Below are 20,935 nucleotides of genomic sequence, written 5' to 3' on the forward strand. Positions count from 1 at the left end.
CATCAGGTTTGAGCTGGAATGTTCTCTCTTGGAGAAAAGGCCCTGATCAGCCCATCAGAGAAGCCTCGCTCACCCTGTTATTCCATCACAGCATCCTGTTTTATTTTATTCAGGGCACATATCACCATCTGTTGTTTATTTATTTGTTGACTTGTTTACATCTGTTTCTCCTGCTGGAATGAAAACATCACGTCTTGCGCACCATTGAATCCTCAGTGCTTCCAACACAGCCTGGCACGTAGTAGGTGCTTAATGAGTATTTGTTGATTGAATGCAAAAATGAGGCAAGATGGCCCAGAGTTAGACTGCCAGGAGTTTGGCCGGGTTTGCTGGAACAGAGTTAAAAGACCCATCTCGTTCTCCCCACACAGGAACCCCACTCTTGCCTATACATAGGCTGCTCTGCCCTTGTAGATGATAGTTCTGAAGGTTGCCAAGCAGCGGGTGGAGACCAGGCTGCCAGGCTGCAGGAAGTGGTGATCGTAGCAGAGGTGACTCAGTTCTGCCTGGGCCAACCTTGGGCCCCCTTCTGGGCTGATACATACTCTATCTACTGGGCCAGTGTCTGTTCTTTCTCTAGAGGGCCACAAAATGATCTTTCCAGGAGGAGCCCTGTTTATCCTACAGCCCTTCAGTAAGGGACTATGATTCACATCCCCCGAGATCGGAGGCTTTGACCTGGGAGAGGGCCTCTGGTCTAAAAACAAGCCCTGTTTTGGGTAAGCTGGTGGAGGAGAGGATTTCACGTGTGGGTGAATTGCCTTTCGTCTGCCTTTCTCTGATTTGTTTTTGAAAATTCATTGTATTTATTAGATATGCCATCATACAATGGTCCCTTGACATATTTCATGCTGTAAAGAGACAGCCCCTGCCATCAAGCTGTACGCTGTAGCTGACAACACCGGGTGTCTCGTGCCCACTCACGCACACACTTCCACGTGGGCACATGCTGTTGTCAAGCACACAGACGTCACAGGCTGGTGGGAGCAGCCCTGGGGTTGAAAGACCCAGGCTGGCGTTGGCTGTACCTCTCCTCCCCTTCCTGGAAAAACGATGGCAATTCTGCACTGTCTATGTGAATTGGGGAAGAGGCAGCATGGACAGATAAAGTCCAGGATTCCAGTCGCCTGCCTGGCCAAACAGAAATGGCTAACCAGCCACTGGTTTTGAGGGATGGGAGTTCAGCAAACTTTTCTTTTCCATTCTTGTCTGCTGGTGGAGCTGCTAATGAGTAGAACAAAGCCCACAGAGGGAGGGGGAAGCAGAAAGCCTGAGCAATCCACTCCCTGAATAATCAGCCCTGAATAATTGAGAATTGACTTGTAATTGCAATTGTCTCAGCGTGGAGATGCTGACGCTGGAAGACGAGGAACAAGCAGGAAGAATGGTGGGGTTTGGAAGGAGGGTGTTGACTCTGGATTGGTTCCTGGCAAAGCAACGGGGGATCAAGGGGAAATTTTTTATTACAATTTTAAACTACAAGGGCAGAGGGCTAACACTGTTGGGGGAAGGTTGTAGGAGGAGGAGAGGTGAGATGTATCCAGGAAGGAGCAGTATTTCTTTCCAGACCGTAAACAACTGCCAAATAAACCCCAGAAATGACACTCTGAGAACGTCTGTGGGAAGCTTAGAGAGCTGGTTGTCCGGCAAGAGGTATTGGTTTTGTTCAAGCTTCATCTGGTGCTCGCTTAAAAAAATAGATTTCATTTCCCCTCTTGCACCAGTCCGGAGGGGAAAATCAGCACGTAACATCTGCCTCATGTCATCGTTTAGACGCTTATGAATAAACGGATTCTGGCAGGACTAAGCAATAGATAGTAAAATGCAAGACCCAGCCAACTCCTGATGAGCTCCTCGTGGATTATCTGCTGGGGGATTGTCCAGAGGAAATGTCCCATTTCAGGGTGGAGTCCTTCTCGCCATGCAGCAAGGTCCTCGGCTTCACTCTCTGAGGTGGCCTTTTTATTTTTACTTTTATTATTTTTAGAATTATTTGGTAGAGGCGAGGTCTCACTATGTTGCTCAGGCTGGTCTCAGAATCCTGGGCTCGAGCGATCCTCTCACCTTGGCCTCCCAAAGTGCTGGGATTATAGGCATGAGCCGCTGCGCCCCGCTGTGGCCTAACTTTTGAGTGCACAGAATGTCAGATGTGAGCAAGTAATGGTTAAGGGCTGGGTCTACGCAGGCAGACGGATCTGAGGTTGAACTCGTCTCTTACACACAGTAGCTAAAATGACTTGGGCAGTGTCTCCATTCCTCTGAACCTCTGTTTCTTCCACTGTATGATGAGGAAGATGATGATTGCAGCTGTGATTCTATGTTTATCAGTAGCCTTGAGTTCCTCTGCATTTCCCAGCATCCTTTGCACTTGGAATGGCCATGTGACTAGTCTGGCCAATGGGCTGAGGTGGACAAATATACTGTGTGTCCTCCCTCTACTTTCTCTCCCTCATCTGTGGTGCAGCTACACCATAGAAGGAGCCTGGATCCCTGATTCACTGCATGGATATGAGTCATTCAGGAGAAGCAGCTAAGAAAGGACCTTTAAGATTTTGAGGTGTTTGTAACGGCAGTTAGTATTAACGACCCAAACAAATACAGTAGTACTCCCTTGAGAGGTATTGTGAACAATTAAGTTAGGGAGCCAGAGCTTATAAGAGCTTAGCTAAGTGCCTGGCATATAGAAAATGTTCGATAAATATTAGGTATGAGTATTTATTTATGCAGCAAATATTTATAGAGTTCCCATGATGGGCCAGGCATGTGGAATAACAACAGATGCCTAAAATCATATTTTGGATTATGTATTAAATAGTGCACTCCACGGTAAAATAGAAAGAATTTGGTCATTCATTCCATCAGTGATTATTATTATTATTGTTATTTTTGTTTTGAGACAGAGTCTTGCTCTGTTGCCCAGGCTGGAGTGCAGTGGCGCGACCTCAGCTCACTGCAACCCTTGAAGCCGCCCAGGTTCGAGTGATTCTCGTGCCTCAGCCTCCTGAGTAGCTGGCATTACAGGCATGCACCATCACACACAACTAATTTTTGTGTTTTCAGTAGAGATGGGGTTTGACCATGTTGGCCAGGCTGGTCTTGAACTCCTACCCTCAAGTGATCTACCTGCCTTGGCCTCCTAAAGTGCTGGGATTACAAGTGTGAGCCACCGTGCCTGGCCCAATCATTGATTATTAAATATTAAACCCTATTATGCTCCAGGCATTGTGATGAATGGTGGGGACGTGTGGTTGAATATGTCCGTTTTCACTCTTAAATTGCTTGCAGGCTACTGAGAGATGTATAAGTAAACATAAATTCAAATGCCAAGTGACACGTGTCATATAGGGGGACTTTTTAAAAGTGCTGGCTGTGTCATTAACTCTGGGGGAAATCAGAGAGGGCTTCATGGAGGAAGGGGCTTTTGAGTTCAGCCTTGAACGTCTGACTAGCATTTGGGCAGATGAGAAAGCATTTCAGGTGGAGGGACTGGTCCATAGTCATGAAGTCTTGGGTTTTTTAAAAAAATTATTTATTGATTTATTTTTTAGAAACAAGGTTTCACTCTGTTGCTCAGGCTGGAGGGGAGTGGCGCGATCACAACTCACTGCAACATTGAACTGGGCTTAAATGATCCTCCTGCCTCAGCCTCCTGAGTAGCTGGGACTAGAGGTTCATGCCACCATGCCCAGCTAATTTTTTAATTTTTGTAGAGATGGGGTCTTACTATGTTGCCCAGGCTGACCTTGAGCTCCTGGCCTCAAGCAGTCCTCCTGCCTTGACTTCCCAAAATGCTGGGATTACAGATGGGAGCTACCGTGCCTGGTGAGGTCTTGTGTTTGATGAGATGTGACAAATGCTTTGGTAGCTGGGGATATAGGGTATCTATGCTAGGTAGAATAATGTCGCCCACTCCAAAGATGTCCACATCAGTGCTTGCTCTGGCAGCACATACACTAAAATTGGAATGATACAGAGAAAATTAGCATGGCCTCTGCACAAGGATAACACACAAATTCATGAAGCGTTCCATATTTTTCCATTATTCTAAGTGAAGTAACTCCGGAATAGAAAACCAGACTGTATGTTCTTACTTATAAATGGGAGCTAAGTTATGGGTATGCAAAGCACGTAGAGTGGTACGGTGGACATGGAAGACTCAGAAGTGGGGAGGGGCCAGGCTCGGTGGCTCACACCTGTAATCCCAGCACTATGGTGGCCGAGGTGGGTGGATTACCTGAGGTCAGGAGTTCAAGACCAACGAGGCCAACATGGTGAAACCCCGTCTCTACTAAAAATACAAAAAGCTAGGAGTGGTGGCGCATGCCTGTAATCTCAGTTACTTGGGAGGCCGAGTCAGGAGAATTGCTTGAAGCTGGGATGTGGGGGTTACAGTGAGCCAAGATCGTGCCACTGCACTCCAGCCTGGGTAGCAGAGTGAGACTCTATCTCAAAAAAAAAAAAAAAAAAAAAAAAGAGTGGAGAGGGTGGGAGGGAGGTGAGGGATGAAAAACTACATATTGGGTATGATGGACACTGCTTGGGTAATGGGGGCGCTAAAATCTGAGGCTTCACCACTACGCAATTCATCCATGTAACCAAAAACCACTTGTACCCCTAAAGCACTGAAATAAAACAATATAAATAATAACAATAAAAATAAAATAAACAATAGAAAACAAGCAAAGATGTCCACAGCACAAACTTTGTAACCCAGCCCGTGACTGTGTTAGCTTACATGGTGCAAAGGGACTTTCTCAGATGTGATTACATTAAGGATTTTGAGATGGGAGGTTATCCTGGAGTATCCAAATGGGCCTGACCTCATTCCATGAGTCCTTAAAAGTGGAGAACCATGGTGGCGGGTGCCTGTAATCCCAGCTACTTGGGAGGCTGAGGCGGGAGAATTGCTTGAACCCAGGAGGCAGAGGTTGCAGTGAGCCGAGATCGCACCACTGCACTCCAGCCTGGGTGACAGAGCGAGACTCTGTCCCAAAAAAAAAAAAAAAAAGTGGAGAACACTTCCCAGCTATAGGCAGAGGGAGAGGTGTGTCTGTGAAAGAAGGGAGATTTGACATGGCTGGTTTCGAACATTGGGAACCACAAGTCAAAGCATGTGGGCATCCGGGAGAAGGTGGAAGAGGCAAGGACATGCCATCTTCCTTGGAGCCTCCTCTAGGGGATGTGGCTGGGCCTACACCTTGATTTTAGCCTAGTGAGAACCATGGTGGACTCCTGACCTATAGAATTGTAAGATAAGGCCAGGCGTGGTGGCTCATGCCTGGAATCCCAGCACTTTGGGAGGCCGAGGTGGCTGGATCACCTGAAGTCAGAAGTTCGAGACCAGCCTGGCCAACATGACGAAACCCTCTCTGTACTAAAAAATACAAAAATTGGCCAGGCGTGGTGGCACATGCCTGTAATCTCAGCTACTCAGGAGGCTGAGGCAGGAGACTCGATTGAGCCTGGGAGGCAGAGGCTGCAGTGAGCCGAGATTGAGCCAATGCACAGAGTGAGACACTGTCTAAAAAATAAAAAAGAAAAAGAAAAAGGCAAAAGATTTATAAGGTAAAGATTTTGTATTGTTTCAGCCATTATGTTTTGTTTGTGTTAATTCGGTACAGCAGCAATGGAAAATGAATAGAGCATCTGATGGAGAATATCAAGAGACCACACTAGACAAAAGGGCCAGGCAGAGTTGTGTAGACTTATTCTGGATGAGCAGTGGGTCTCAAACTTCAGTGAGGTCCCCACTTTTCCATGTACTATTAATATTCTTCATGAATATTAATTAAAATTATATTCTGAGAGAGAGAGAGAGAGAGTAGCCTTGTTCATTTTAAGGGGCATGATCCTTCCATAAGTTGAATGTATGTTTCTTATTTAATTAATGGAAATTTAGGTTATTTCCAGTCCTTTGCTATTAAAATAAGGTTGCAATGAATGATCTTGACCTTGTGTAATTTTGCACACATGTAAGATGAGTTCCAAGAAATGGAATTGTTGGGTTACAGAGAAAATGCATCTTTAGGAGTCCACATTTTTTATAAGTGTTTGAGGGCACAATTCTGGTGAGAGCTAAAGGCAATTGGAGGTTCCTGAGCAGAATTCAGATACAGGTTCTGCAAGTATCCTGTGGCTGATGGTGTGGAGGCAAGGAGGCCAGAGGAGAGGCTGAGGCAATGGACCTAGAGAGAAATGAGTGTGAGTGACAGAGAGAGAGAGAGGGCGCTATTTAGGACTGGGTTGGTATGGGTGAGAGTAAGTTGATTTTCTTGTGTGTGTTTTTCCTTAAAGAAAAGCTGTTTTTTCTTTTTTTAGATTGCAGCCTTTGTTGAATAATCTCTAGTCCTTGGAATACCATGATTTTGGTTTTCTCAGAATAAGTAAAACAATGTTGCCGAGGCTGCTCTCAAACTCCTGGGCTCAAGCAATCCTCCCATCTTGGCCTCCCACAGTGCTATGATTACAGGTGTGAGCCACTGTGCCTGGCTGTGTGTGTGTGTGTGTGTGCATGTGTGTGTGTGTGTGCGTGTGTGTGTGTGTGTGTTTTAATCAGTACAGGAACTTCCTAAGACCTGAGAGGTCCTTCTTCAATGGCCTGGGTTTGAGAGCCTACTGGGGTCAGGTGCGGTGGTGCGCGCCTGTAATCCCAGCTACTTGGGAGGCTGAGGTGGGAGAATTGATTGAGGCCAGGAGTTCAAGAGCCATTGGGACTGGTGTCCCTCACGACAAGTGAGGCCTACTTTGTGTTCACATGTCAGGCCTAAATTCCACTCTCCATTCTCTTCTGCCTGGCCCTTTTAACCTTGGGGGAGATAATTATCTTTGTGGTTTTGCAGGGGAGGGGGATAGAAGTGTGTCCCTGCGATCTTTAAACAAGATCTTTCTGATATTAGATTTCTTCTAAGAAATACATGGTGACTACAGTTCTTCCTGCCTCTGACTTCCCGATTTTTGGTGCTTATATGATTTTTACAGCATCAAGGTGTTCCGACTACAGTATCTCCAGTTGCTTCATTTTGGTTATGTGTTTACATAGATTCTTTACCCACTGTGGGGTTTTATTATGACTTCTCCATTCTTGGGCTTATTTTGATTCTTCCTTGGTGAGCCGTATTTCAATGTCAGCTAGCTTTTTCAAGAATGGCTCATGGATACTATATTCTCCAAGGGCGTTCATGTCTGAGAATGTCTGCCTGCTGCCTTTACACTTGAACGTGCAGTTCATCTTTTTGCAGCCTTGCTGGGATTATGTTCATGAGTCTCCCCTGAGGAGAGCCCTGGGTCTGTTTCTCCCATTCTTCTCGAGGTTGAGTTGAGACCCAGTGCTGCTTGGGATGCCTGGTGGTCACCTGAACTTGGGGATGCTGTAGGAAGATCATGAACAGAAAATAACACAATTTGGAGGGAGAAACTTTGGCTGCCAATTTCAGGGCAGCCGGCCAGAAGATTATCTCTCTTCCCTCGTATGTTTGGGATATTTGTAACTCTAAAAATATCCATGGCAGCTGTGTACAGCTGCACAGGCTGTGCACTGCACAATTCAGGGAATGTTGTTCCTGTAAACCACAATGTGAATGGTGCTCCATTATGTGCAATGTGGTGGCCCTGTGACCTCTCAGCCTGGAGTGGGCCTAGAAGCAGAGAATTATTTTATCTCAGTGTTTCCAGACTTTGGCTATTTTCATATCACCTTTATTAATTTATTTCTAGACACATATTCATCTTCTACTATGATTTTTTTTATTGACTCACAGTCTTCTTACAAAAATGAATGTGAAAGGGGAACTTTAGATCAAAATTGGGAGTGGAAAGCCAGTAAAACTCACCAAAACAGAAGAAATATATATGTGCACGTGTGCTTGTGCATGTGTGCACATGTGAGCATAAAAGAAAAATAATGCCATCAAACTCTAGCTGGATATTGTGGTCTTTTTTTCTTTTTGAAACAGGAAGTATTAGGAAGTATTATCAGCAAGAGTTAGAGCAATGTTAAAGACAGGCTTGCACAAAACTGACGTTTTCTTTTGGAAGTCATCTGAAGAGTTGGAAAGGAATTAGAGGGAGAATTGTTCCCTATGACACAATTCAGTGTAATTTAACGCCACATCCCCCCACCATTCTGAACCCCCCCAAGGGACCTGAGAAAACACTGGCCCAGCCCCATCCTCCATCAGCTGCTAGAATATCTTGGCAACATCTCCCCTTGGTGGTTCAAGCCTTTCTCCTATCCTCATGTTACAGTCTCGCCAATGCACCACAATGTAGCGGTTATAGCAGTCTCTCATGAGGTATCACCTGGAGTTTTTTGTCTCACAACTAAGAAAATTAAGGAGCATGGACACAAAGGATGATGAGGTTGGAGGAAAAGTTTAACAAGCAAAAGAAGAAAGCTCTCCTGTGCAGAGTGGGGGCCTGGAAGAGGGTTGCCATTTTTACAGTTGAATGCAAAGGCTTTTATAAGAAATGGATGAGGCCTGGGTGTCTCATTTGCATAAGGCATGAATTTCTGGTAGCTCCACCCTGTCCTCTTAGTGCACATGTGAGCCCTTAGCTTGAGTTACTGCATATTGCTTTGTTCCCCTTTCTGCACATGTGTCAGGGGACAGAATTTTCCATTGCGGACATGTCTGGGCAAGTCATCTGTGTAGCCTTTCTTATCTGTGTGGCTGTGGGCATGTCTTAGGCAAGCCCCCACGTGCAAGTTTCCTTATCTGTGCCTGCAAGCTCTTCTTTTGCTTGAAAGAATTCAACTAAGGACCCACCCTAACTGCCTGCCTGACCAGCTTCTTCCTTTCTCCTCTCTCACTTACACCATTGGAAAGTTTAATGCCATTGCATAGGGGTTTTTTTCGAGGCTGGGTCATTCTTTGATTATATTGGGCAGAGTCCCTCTCCTTGGGCCTGTTGAGCCTGGTTCTATTGTCTGGAGTGCAACAGAATAGATAAAATCCTTCCTACAAGTTACATTCCTCCAAATATGATTGGAAGTGGGGACTCTGGGCCAGGTGTGGTGGCTCTTGCCTGTAATCCTAGCACTTTGGGAGGCTGTGTTGGCAGATTACCTGAGCTCAGGAGTTCAGGGCCAGCCTGGGCAACATGGTGAAACCCTGTCTTTACTAAAATTACAAAAAATTAGCTGGGCATGGTGGCACATGCCTGTAGTCCCAGCTACTTGGGAGGCTGAGGCATGAGAATCGCTTGAGCCAGGGAGGTGGAGGTTGCAGTGAGCCAAGATTGTGCCACTGCACTCCAGCCTGGGTGACAGAGCAAGATTCTATCTCAACAGCAACAACAAAAAGCAAGTGGAAACTCTGGAGTTAGAGTGCTTGGGCTGGAATCCTGACTCAGGTACTAAACCTCACTGTACTTCTGTTTCTCCATTCAAAAATGGGTGTAATAATAGTACCTCTTTCATGTAGTTATTATGAGAATTAGATATATGGACATTTCAGTAGCACCTGGCACATAGTAAGTTCTCAATAAACATTAGCTGTTGTTATTTTCTGTAGGCAGGGTCTGTGGGGACCTCATTCTCTCATACCTTCTTCTAGATTATAAGGTGGAGGATGTGGGTCCCAACTTTAGCTTAATATCTGACTCATGATGAGATCTCAAGTCACCCAAGGCCCTCCCTGGGCCGTGGTTTCCGTATCTGGAAACTGAGGGTGGTGGACTCCATGATCCCTAAATTCCTGCTTCCATCTCTAGCAGAGCTGGATAATTGTATGTCAAGGGAGGACAGAAGAAGAACTGTGTTCTGCAATGAGCAGATCTATGCAAATCTATTCCCAAAGGCTGAGGGAGCCGAGAGGCCAAAGAATGAGGCTCACAAATCTGGCTTCTTGGAAAAAAAAAATTAGTAGGAACTTACTAACAGAAGTTATATGTCTGGTGACTGAGAGACAGTGGCTCCCCACACCCACCCTCCAGAAAATATGCCCCACCTTTTTTTTTGAGATGTAGTTTCACTCTTGTTGCCCAGGCTGAAGTGCAGTGGCACAATCTCAGCTCACTGCAACCTCGGCCTCCCAGGTTCAAGTGATTCTCTTGCCTCAGCCTCCCGAATAACTGGGATTACAGACACACATCACCACACCTGTATTTTTTTGTTTGTTTTTGTATTTTTATTTTTTTGTATTTTTTAGTAGAGACGAGGTTTCACCATGCTGGCCAGGGTGGTCTCAAACTGTCCTCAGGCGATCCACCTGCTTCAGCCTCCCAATGTGCTGCGATTACAGGCGTGAGCCACCAGGCCCAACTGAAAATATCCTTTATCTAGCAAGCCTTTAGGGTAAAACATGCATAGCTGGTCACACCTCAGGCTTTCTTGCAAAACTCATCATCACTAGGGAGGTTAGATAAACATCTTGATGAGGGGTCATCTATGCCACAGGCATTCCTTAAAGACCTTGCTGCAGGAGTCAAACATCAGTCATCATGGGAGTTTCGCTTCCAGATGGCATCACTCTTGCCATGCAACAGGCTGTTTTCTTACGCTCCACGCCTGGAAACCTGCCCTTACAATCTCACTCACCCACCTTTTATACATTTTAGGGAGACATGAGACATCAATCAACATATGTAAAATGAACATTGGTTCAGTCTGGAAAGGCAGGACAACTCACAGCAAAGGTTAAAAGGGGGGCTTCCAGGTCATAGGTACATAAGAGACAAATAGTTGCATTCTTTTGAGTTTCTGATTAGCGTCTCCAAGGGGGGCAATCAGATATGCATTTATCTCCGTGAGCAGAAGGGTGACTTTGAATAAAATGGGAGGCAGGTTGGCCCTAAGCAGTTCTCAGCTTGACTTTTCCCTTTAGCTTAGTGATTTAGAAGCCCCAAGATTTATTTTCCTTTCACATTTCCCCCCATCCTTTTCTTTTCAAAAATCTTTTGAAAAAGCATTTTAGAAGAAAATGAGTCTCTGGTCTCAGGTTTTGTCTGATTTCTCATGGCTAGGATGGTTTATTCCTAGATGGGTAGGTCCCAAGTTAAATGGGTTAAGAAAGCTCGTTTTTTAGCAGGTTATGAAGTCTCATGTCCTATGAAGAGAAAATAGGGGGAGGAAGAGAGAAAAACAACAGCAAACAAAAGAACAATGTCATTCACCCACCTCTCCTGGGATAGTCCCTGGGTCTAGAGGGAGGACGCTTGGTATGGTATAGCTTTATCAGCAGTGCACTGGCAATGGGAAATAGATTGGGCCCAGTGGGATTCCAAATGAGGGAGATTTGCAGCCTTTGTTGAATAATCTCTAGTCTTTGGAATACCATGATTTTGGTTTCCTCAGAATAAGTAAAACAATGAGAGATACATAGCATTAATAATTTGAATAGTAGAAATATAGGCCAGGCATGGTGGCTCACGCCTATAATCTCAGCACTCTGGGAAGCTGAGGCGGGTGGATCACCTGAGGTCAGGAGTCCGAGACCAGCCTGACCAACATGGCAAAACCTCGTCTCTAGTAAAAATACAAAAATTAGCCAGGCATGGTGGTGCATGCCTGTAATCCCAGCTACTTGGGAGGCTGAGGCAGGAGAATCACTTGAACCGGGGGGCAGAGGTTTCAGTGAGCTGAGATTGCACCACTGCACTCCAGCCCAGGCAATAGAGTGAGAATCCATCTCAAAAAAAGAATATATATATAATGCACACGAATACTACAATCAAAAAGAGAATTTGTATGCCAGAATGAAACAAAAACAAAAACAAAAACCAAAAAACAGAGAACCTGTTCCATCAGAGAGCAAACTAAAAACATCACGAAGAAAATTAAAACCCAGTTCTCCTTTAGAGACTTCTTGTAGCCAGGAAATAATTCAGCATTCAGTCCACATTGTAGGCAAATAATAAAAGCTCAGAAACAACTGTCAAGGCTGGAATCTAATAACAGGTGTGTTATAGTTTTCTTCTGAAAGATAGTTTTTCTGTCTCCAATTCCCCTTTTCTACCAAAGAAAAATCATAGTAAGACCCAGTTTATTTGCAAAATAAGTTTTAGCCTTACTATACTTGGCCCGATTATTTGCATAAGGTGGAGCAAGACCAGCGACTGACCACATAGACTCTTTTTAAGTTGGCTTTGCTGGAACGTACATAAGGAATTTTGAATTAGACTTGTAAAGGTCTGGATTTAGGAAGCCAAGTCACAGATTCATCATCAAAATGTGCCTGAACTACCCGTATGAATTGGGTGAATTCTTTTCTTCTTGAGGTCCCAAAATATCTTGAGGTTCCTGGACCTGCTAGAAAGTGACATTCTTTATTTATCACAGGTCAGGAATCTTGCAAGGGAACCATAAGACAAGGAACTAGGCCAGTCTTTCCAGGGGATCTTTTATTGGCTCTATTAAGTCAACCTCAATTCCTCAAAGCAGAATGATCATATCTAAAAATACACCATTCTAGTCAAAACCTTGGCATAATAAGTATCTCCAATGTGTCCAGTGGCAAAAGAAAACGTATTCTTAGTGAATGTATGTTAATAACTATATTGTAATAAAATAAGAATATTCATGAATAGTTTCCAAATTATGGAGAAATTAGATAGAGGGAAATGTAAATGTCTCAATTTTGCTCACAAGTGTATACTTTGCCCGACTGCCGTAGATATAAATAGCTCAAAAGAAAGAAAAAAAATTTTTTGACTCTGAAAAACAAAACATAAAAAGAAACAGCAATGGTTCAAACAAAAAGTCATAAAAATGATTTCAGTCCTTTATTAGTTCAGACCCATGTGAGTAATTCTTGTTCTGCTTGATGTTGGGTTAGCAATTCTCATAAACACATCAGCTAATTAAGAGCCCTGGACGTTTCTACTAGCGTAATGGTATCATCTTCAAAGTTATCAGAAACCTGTTAGTCAAGATGACTTGTCAGGGTCCTTTCCATGAATTTCCTCGAAGACACAGCACTTTAGGGTTGCAAAAAGCTTTTAGGAAAAAGAATCAGAATAAAGCAATTAACTGCATATACCGAGACATATCAGATCTTTAGGAATTTCCTCCAATTTCGGGACACATATTAATAACACATTTATACAAATACAACTCAAAGAAAGTTAAACACCATTTCTTATTTGACAATGTTTCCCATATAATTTTTTTTTGTTGTTGTTAGACTGAGTCTCACTGTTGCCCAGGCTGGAGTACAGTGGTGTGATCTCGGCACACTGCAACCTCTGCATCCTGGGTTCAAGTGATTCTCGTGCCTCAGCTTCCCAAGTAGCTGGGACTACAAGCATTTGCTGCCATGCCTGGCTAATTTTTGTATTTTTAGCAGAGATGGGGTTTCACCATGTTGGGCAGTCGGATCTCGAACTCCTGACCTCAGGTGATTCACCTGCCTTGGCCTCCCAAAGTGCTGGGATTACAGGTGTGAACCACCGCGCCTGGCCCATATAATTTTAACATAACAAATAAGCCTAGTATATCTCTCTTGGCCTTTCAGGGACCTATTTGTTATGTCTAAGTTAGTTTGGGTCAAGAAGACTTAAGTTTAGAATTTGAAATTTGTTTTTGGGAAGTATGTCAAATATCAAAAGTTTAAAACACTTGATATCAAAGTAAGAAACCTTTAAAACACTTTATCAAAATAGAATCCTGGGTGACTGCAAAATAATAGTCATTTAGCCAAAGTGATAACTCAAAGATGGCAAAAAGCAAAAACCTTTACTCTTTGATAGAAAGGAGACTGAGTTTTCCAAATAATCCAAAGCCCTAATAAAGACAGCGTGAAACTGTCTCTCCTTCTCTCCTTTTTTTCTTTCTTTTTCTTTCTTTTTTTTTTGAGACAGAGCCTTGCTCTGTCACCTAGGCTGGAGTGCAGCAGCACAATCTCGGCTCACTGCAACATCCACCTCCCGGGTTCAAGCAATTCTCCTGCCTCAGCCTCCCGAGTAGCTGGGATTACAGGCATGCACCACCATGCCTGGTTAACTTTTGTATTTTTAGTAGAGACGGGGTTTCACCATGTTAGCCAGGATGGTCTTGATCTCCTGACCTCGTGATCCGCCCACCTCGGCCTCCCAAAGTGCTGGGATTACAGACGTGAGTCACCAGGCCCAGCCCTCTCCTTTTTTTTTTTTTAAAATTGCAGTTGACTGAAAAGGTAAACAAAAATTTTTATCTCTTATTAATATGACATAAATTCTTGTTTAAAGGAGAAAATGAAAATTTACTTTTATATTAGTGTATTATCAATACAAAAGCTAATTTTAATAAAATCCTATAAACAAATCTATCCAATTTCAGTCAGCTTTGGACCACACAGATAAAATTCCCGCAAATCCTTTATAACTGCTTATAAGATTTTTTCTACTTTTTTCTTACCTCAACTTTTAGATTCGTTTATTTTTATCTATACCATTTCTCCTTCATTTTGAAACAACCTTTAAGTAACCTCTAAACTAGAAAAAACTACTTTTCCTTCAGCAAAAATCACATCCTCACGTCTTTTTAATAACATTTCTTCACCTAAAATACATTTTGCTTTCTTTATACACTCTGTATATAGAATTGTTTCTCTTATATCTAGTAGTTTAAATTACCATAATTTCAACTCCTAGTAACCTTAATTTCCAGTGAAAAACCCAGGAAGTAAGTAATTTTGTACTGTCTTATATCAGTATTTGTGGATGAAAACTATTTAATAATTTTTCAGAAAGATGTTTCCTTAATTTTTTATTAACAGATATATTTAAAGTACATAAACTTAAACTTGTGTTTAAAAGTTAATATTCCAGTATTTTACCTAGAAATGACTCAGACATTTTATGATGATCTGTTACTTCATTTAATGTGACATGACTTTAAGATTTGAAATTACTGAAAGGAATTTGAAACTATGACGCGATTATCTTTTCTGTTTTTTTTTTTTTTTTTTTTTGAGACGGAGTCTTGCTCTGTTGCCAGGCTGGAGTGCAGTGGCATGATCTCGGCTCACTGCAACCTCTGCCTCCTGGGTTCAAGTGATTCCCCTGCCTCAGCCTCCCGAGTAGCTGGGACTACAGGTATGCGCCACCACGCTTGGCTAGTTTTTGTATTTTAGTAGAGACGGGGTTTCACCATGTTGGCCAAGATGGTCTCGATCTCCTGACCTCGTGATCCGCCCTCCTCGGCCTCCCAAAGTGCTGGGATTACAGGCGTGAGCCACCACGCCCGGCCCACAAGTAACCTTTCTAATGTCTTTCCCAGTCACTCTGGGTCCCAAGTACCCACATGGCACCCAGGGATGGCTATGAAAAGCAGGGCTTGTCTGGGTTCTGAGTTTACACACCAATATAAAGCTCAAGGCAGAGGACAGAGCTGTGAAGATAACGTCTGACCCTTCCCAGCACAGCCAGGGGCACAGCGGGGGCAGGGAGACCTCCACACATGTCCCCCGGCCTCACCATGGCCATTTGCTTAGAGTCTAGAATCGAATGGCTCTAAGACTTAAATTCACAGACAGAAGCAACAGTTTTATGACCTTAAAACATCCAACAGAGATAGCCTAAACCCATCTGACCATAGACTCAGGGGAAAATATCTGCATTATATTTAATACTGATACTTCTGAAGACATTTCTATTTTATTTTATGAACAATTTAAAAACTTTTTTTTTTTTTTTTTGAGACGGAGTTCACTCTTGTTGCCCAGGTTGGAGTGCAGTGGCGCAATCTCGGCTCACTGCAACCTCTGCTTCCCGGGTTCAAGCAATTCTCCTGCCTCAGCCTGCTGAGTAGCTGGGATTACAGGCACCTGCCACCTCGCCCAGCTAATTTTTGTATTTTTAGTAGAGACGGGGTTTCACCATGTTGGCCAGGCTGGTCTCGAACTCCTGACCTCAGGTGATCTGCCTGCCTCGGCCTCCCAAAGTGCTGGGATTACAGGCGTGAGCCACTGTGCCTCAACTGAGACCAATTTCATTTTAGATGATTAGCTTCTAATTTAGTCTCCATCTACCAACTGGACCACTGAGCTCAGGGCAGAGCCCATTAACAATAGGACCAATGAAGGAATTGCAATTTCCAGGGCCTAATACTTACAGATGTGAAAAGCAGGTGCAGCTGGAAGGCAGAACACTTAGGTCTCCCCAAATCAAGGTCCCACTTTTACACTGGATCCTGGGTCCCCCAAAAGAAAGAAGCACCATGGACAGTGCAAAGGACAGTGTACCACACTGCAAGGACATTCCCCATAATGCTGGTGGGTAACCCTGCACCAGTAACTCACTTTGTGATCAGCCCATCCCCCATGGGAGTCTTATCCTTCGGTCGCAAGTGTTTCCATAGCCTCTAGGTATCCAAATCACACTTTTCTATCTTTTTGTTTTTTTTTTGAGACGGAGTCTCACTCAGTTGCTGAGGCTGGAGTGCAATGGTGTGATATCAGCTCACTGCAGCCTCCACCTCCCGAGTTCAAGTGATTCTCATTTTCCTGCCTCAGCCTCCCAAGTAGCTGTGATTACAGGTGCGCACCACCATGTCCAGCTAATTTTTGTATTTTCAGTAGAGATGGGGTTTCACCATGTTGTCCAGGCTGGTCTCAAACTCCTGGCCTCAAGAGATCTGCCTGCCTTGGCCTCCCAAAATGCTGAAATTACAGGCATGAGCCATTGCGCCTGGCCAGATCACACTTTTCTTATCTAAACATGCAAGAAAGGAGTAGCCTCCCTGCGGCAATAACACTCGTAAACACCGTCAGCCACCCTCAAAATGGCAGCCCTCATCAGTGACTTGTCAGCCATGGCACACGCAAAGGTCATATTCTATCATAGTACTAAGTAATCCCTGGTACTCCCAAAAGCCTCAAAGATGGGAGAAAACAATGCAAAAGAGAGTAGAGTTTTAGACCACAGAGAAACCTTCCCATGACTCTTGGAACCCCATAAGGAAGGCAGAAAACCCCAAAAAGGGGGTGAGTGGCACCTCTTCCTGTGTTCCTCAAGGAGTCATGTTAGTATGTTTGTGTTGTTATGAAATAGCTGAGACTGGGCAGTTTTTTTTTTTGAGACAGAGTTTCACTCTTGTTGCCCAGGCTGGAGTGCAATGGTGCGATCTTGGCTCACCGCAAATTCCGTCTCCTGGGTTCAAGCAATTCTCCTGCCTCAGCCTCCCAAGTAGCTGGGATTACAGGTGCCCACCACCATGCCTGGCTAACTTTGTATTTTTTTTTAGTAGAGATGGAGTTTCTCCACATTGGTCAGGCTGGTCTTGAACTCCTGACCTCAGGTGATCTGCCCACCTCGGCCTCCCAAAGTGCTGAGATTACAGGCATGAGCCACCGTGCCCGGCCAAGACTGGGTAATTTATAAAGAAAAAAGGTTTATTTGGCTCATGGTTCTGCAGGCTGAGCGGAAAGCATTGTGTTAGCTTCTGCTTCTGGTGAGACTGCAGGAAGTTTCCAATCATGGCGGATGGTGAAGAGGAAGCCAGCGTGTCCCATGGTGAGAGAGGGAGCTAGAGAAAGAGGGGAGGAGGTGCAGGCTCTTTTTAAACAACCAGCTCTCGAGTGAACTAACAGAGCAAGAACTCCCTCATTACTATGAGGACTGCACCAAGCCATTCATGAGGAATCTGCCCCCGTGAACCAAACACCTGCCATCAATCCCCACCTTCAACAGTGGAGGTCACATTTCAACATGAGATTTGGAGAGGACAAACATTCGGACTCTATCAGGATCTCTGGGGCACAGGAAGTCTCCTCTAGATTGATTCATTTGGCATCAAAGATGGTAAAAGGCAGGAGGAGCAGAAGTGGAACAAGTTGTAAGAGCAAGAGCAAAAATCATGCCAACAAGACCAGGCATGGGGGCTCATGCCTGTAATTCCAGCACTTTGGGAGGCTGGGGTGGGAAGATTGCTTGAGGCCAGGAGCTCTGGGCAACATGGCAAAACCCCATCTCTACAAAAAATACAAAAATTAGCTGGGCGTGGTGGCGTGTGCCTGTAGTCCCTGCTACTCCGGAGGCTGAAGCAGTAGGATACTTTTATCCTGGGAGGTCGAGGCTGCAATGAGCCATGATTGTGCCACTGCACTCAAGCTTGAGTGACAGGGCAAGATGCTGTCTCAAAAAAAAAAAAAAAAAAGGAAAAAAAATAAAAATTATACCAACAGAAAAGACACCAAACAGAGGGATCAAATGTAATTTTTAAAAAGGTGTTTCAGTCGACTGAAAAAAAATGCCAGAAACAGGATAAAGGCCTTCCCCCATCTAGAAAAAAATTATAACCTGAATATTAGCTTTTAATTAAGCTGACTTCTGATTGTACAGCTCTAAAAAAAGTCTTTCTAATTATAATTCCTCCTCAAGCCATTTTACTTTTGCTTCTGTTGCTAGCTGGGCTTCCGTCACCCAGTGGGCAGCCCACAGAAGCAGTGATCCTGGCATTTTTGGGGCATCCTTGTACTCACGCCATGGGCCAAAAGTGTCCAAAAGATGAGCCACACCGCTCCACATAGAAGTGGCTGGCTACCCTGGGATGTCCCCCATGGATGCTTCATTCCCTCTGCCCATTTCTTGGTCTCTTAGCTCCTGGCTGGATTGCTACACGTTCTGCAGTGAGCAGTCCTATGCAAACCCACCTCCAAGGGCCGAGGGAGCTGAGATGCCAAAGGAAGAGGCTGACAAATCCGATTTCTCAGAGAGAAACGTTAATAGGGGCTTACGAACAGAAGTGGTGTCTTGCGGCCATGCAACTGTGGATTCCCGCACTGACCTCCAAAAAATATCCTTTCTCTAGCAAACTTTTAGGATGAAAACCATGCGTAGCTGGTCATGCCTCAGACTTTCTTGCAAAACTCATGACCACTGAGGATGTTGGATAAGCATCCTGACGAGGGGTTATCTATGCTATGGGCATTGTTTCTCTCTCAGGGGTTATTTATGCCACAGGCATCGTTTAAAGACCTTGCTGCAGGAGTCAAACGTTGTTCATCACGGCAATTTCACTTCAAGATGGCATCACTCTTGCCATGCAACAGGCTGTTTTCCTGCAAGCTGAGATACAGATAATCATGGGCCACAATCTCACAGTGTCAGCCATAGTATGCCTCCAAAAAAACTCCCCAATATCCCTGCCTCCCATTTTGATTTCTCTTTCAAAGCATGCTCTTGGAGAATGAGATAGGATAACTGAGGAGGGAGGATTGCTTGAGCCTAGGAGTTTGAGACCAGCCTGGGCAACATAGTGAGACCCCATCTCTATATTTAGAAAAAGGGCAGAAATAAGACTGAGATAAGGAGAAAAATATTTGCCTTGCTTTAATCCAAACCAAACATATGGGATGACATTACAAAAATCACAATTCTTTAATTTATCAAGCTTTCCTGAAACTGAGTCCTTGTCCCGCACCACATGCCTCACATGTATTACCTCATTTATCTCCAGCTACCCTATGCATAGGGAAGCACTAGCTGCTGTAACAAATACGCCCTGAAATGTCAATGGAGTAACAGTAGAAGTTTATTTTCTTTTATTATTTTTATTTTTATTTTTTTGAGACAGTCTTGCTCTGTCACCCAGGCTGGAGTGCAGTGACATGATCAGGGCTCACTGCAGCCTCAAATTCCTGGGCTCAAGTGATCCTCCTTCCTTAGTCTCCTGAGTAGCTGGGACTACAGGCATGCACCGCCATGCCCAGCTAATTTTTGTATTTTCAGTAGAAACAGGGTTTCAACATGTTGTCCAGGCTGGTCTCAAACTCCTGGACTCACCCATAGTTGGGTGCTTTCAACTTGCTGGGCGGGCAGAGAAGAATCAGTCCTGGTCCCCACCAAATGCGGCCAATGGGGAATGATTTTAACTGTTTGGCAAGGGCAAGAGTTCATACACCTTTGCTGGCCAGAATCAAGGAATTCAGCCGGGGGAAAAAAATGCCAATAGATCTTGTGTGAATCCTCCTGCCTTGTCCTCCCAAAGTGCTGGTATTACAGGTGTGAGCCACTGTGCCCAGCTAGCAATAGAAGTTTGTTTCCTGCTCATGTAACATGTCAGCACAGGTGGTCCTGGTGGATGGCAGTTCTACTCTACATAGTGTTTGGGGATGATATGGTTTGGTAATTTGTCCCCTACAAATCTCATGTTGAAATGTGATCCCCCATGTTGGAGGTGGGGACTGGTGGGAGGTGTTTGGGTCATGGGCGTGGATTCCTTATGAATGACTTGGTGCCCTGCCCATGACAAAGAGTTCATGCAAGATCTGGTGGTTAAAGAAACTGGAACTTCCTCCCTCTCCTCTCTCTTGCTCCTGCTCTCACCATGTGATATGCCTACTCCCCCTTCACCTTCCAACATGAGTAAAAGCTTCCTGAGGCCTGACCAGAAGCAGAGCAGATGCTGATACCATGCTTATACAGCCTGCAGAGCCACGAGCCAAATAAACCTCATTCTCTATAAATTACCCAGTCTCAGGTTTTCCTTTATAGCAACGCAAAATAGACTAACCTGGGGTACTACGCAACTTCCAAATTGTTCCATTTCGTGGAGCCTTAGAGACCTTTACATCTAGGTGGAAGAGGAAAGAGAGGGTACACCCATTTCATAAAAGCCCTCCCCAGGAAGTGCCTCACTTCACGCATGCACACACACATTGTATTGGCAGGAACTAGTCACGTGACCCACAGCTCACATGACCCCACTGGGATGTGGGGGATGCTGGGAAATATTGTACCTGGCTGGGCTGAGTGCAATGGCACAATCACAGCTCACTGCAGCCTTGAACTCTTGGGCTCAAGTAATCCTCCCACCACAGCTTTTTGAGTTGCTAGGGCTACAGGTGCATGTCACCACATCGGCTCATTTTTTATTTTTTATAGAGACAAGGTCTTGGTGTGTTGCCCAGACTGGTCTCAAATTCCTGGCCTCAAGTGATCCTCCCTCCTCAGCCTCCCAGCGTTCTGGGATTACAGGCATGAGCCACAGTGCCTGGCCAGGGCAGCTACTTCTTAG

General features: G+C 44.6%; 1 protein-coding gene and 1 non-coding gene across 5 annotated transcripts in view; both read left to right on the forward strand.

Moving 5' to 3' along the window:
- Window positions 1–20,935, forward strand: part of GSG1L (GSG1 like) — a 271,064-nt gene that overhangs the window by 60,291 nt on the left and 189,838 nt on the right. The window lies entirely within an intron of this gene.
- LOC129457984 (U6 spliceosomal RNA) lies at window positions 3,930–4,036 on the forward strand. Its single transcript, XR_008649499.1, has one exon. It is a non-coding gene; the product is annotated as a U6 spliceosomal RNA (small nuclear RNA).

Source organism: Symphalangus syndactylus, chromosome 11 (genome assembly GCF_028878055.3).
Source record: "Symphalangus syndactylus isolate Jambi chromosome 11, NHGRI_mSymSyn1-v2.1_pri, whole genome shotgun sequence".
Lineage (NCBI taxonomy): Eukaryota > Metazoa > Chordata > Mammalia > Primates > Hylobatidae > Symphalangus > Symphalangus syndactylus.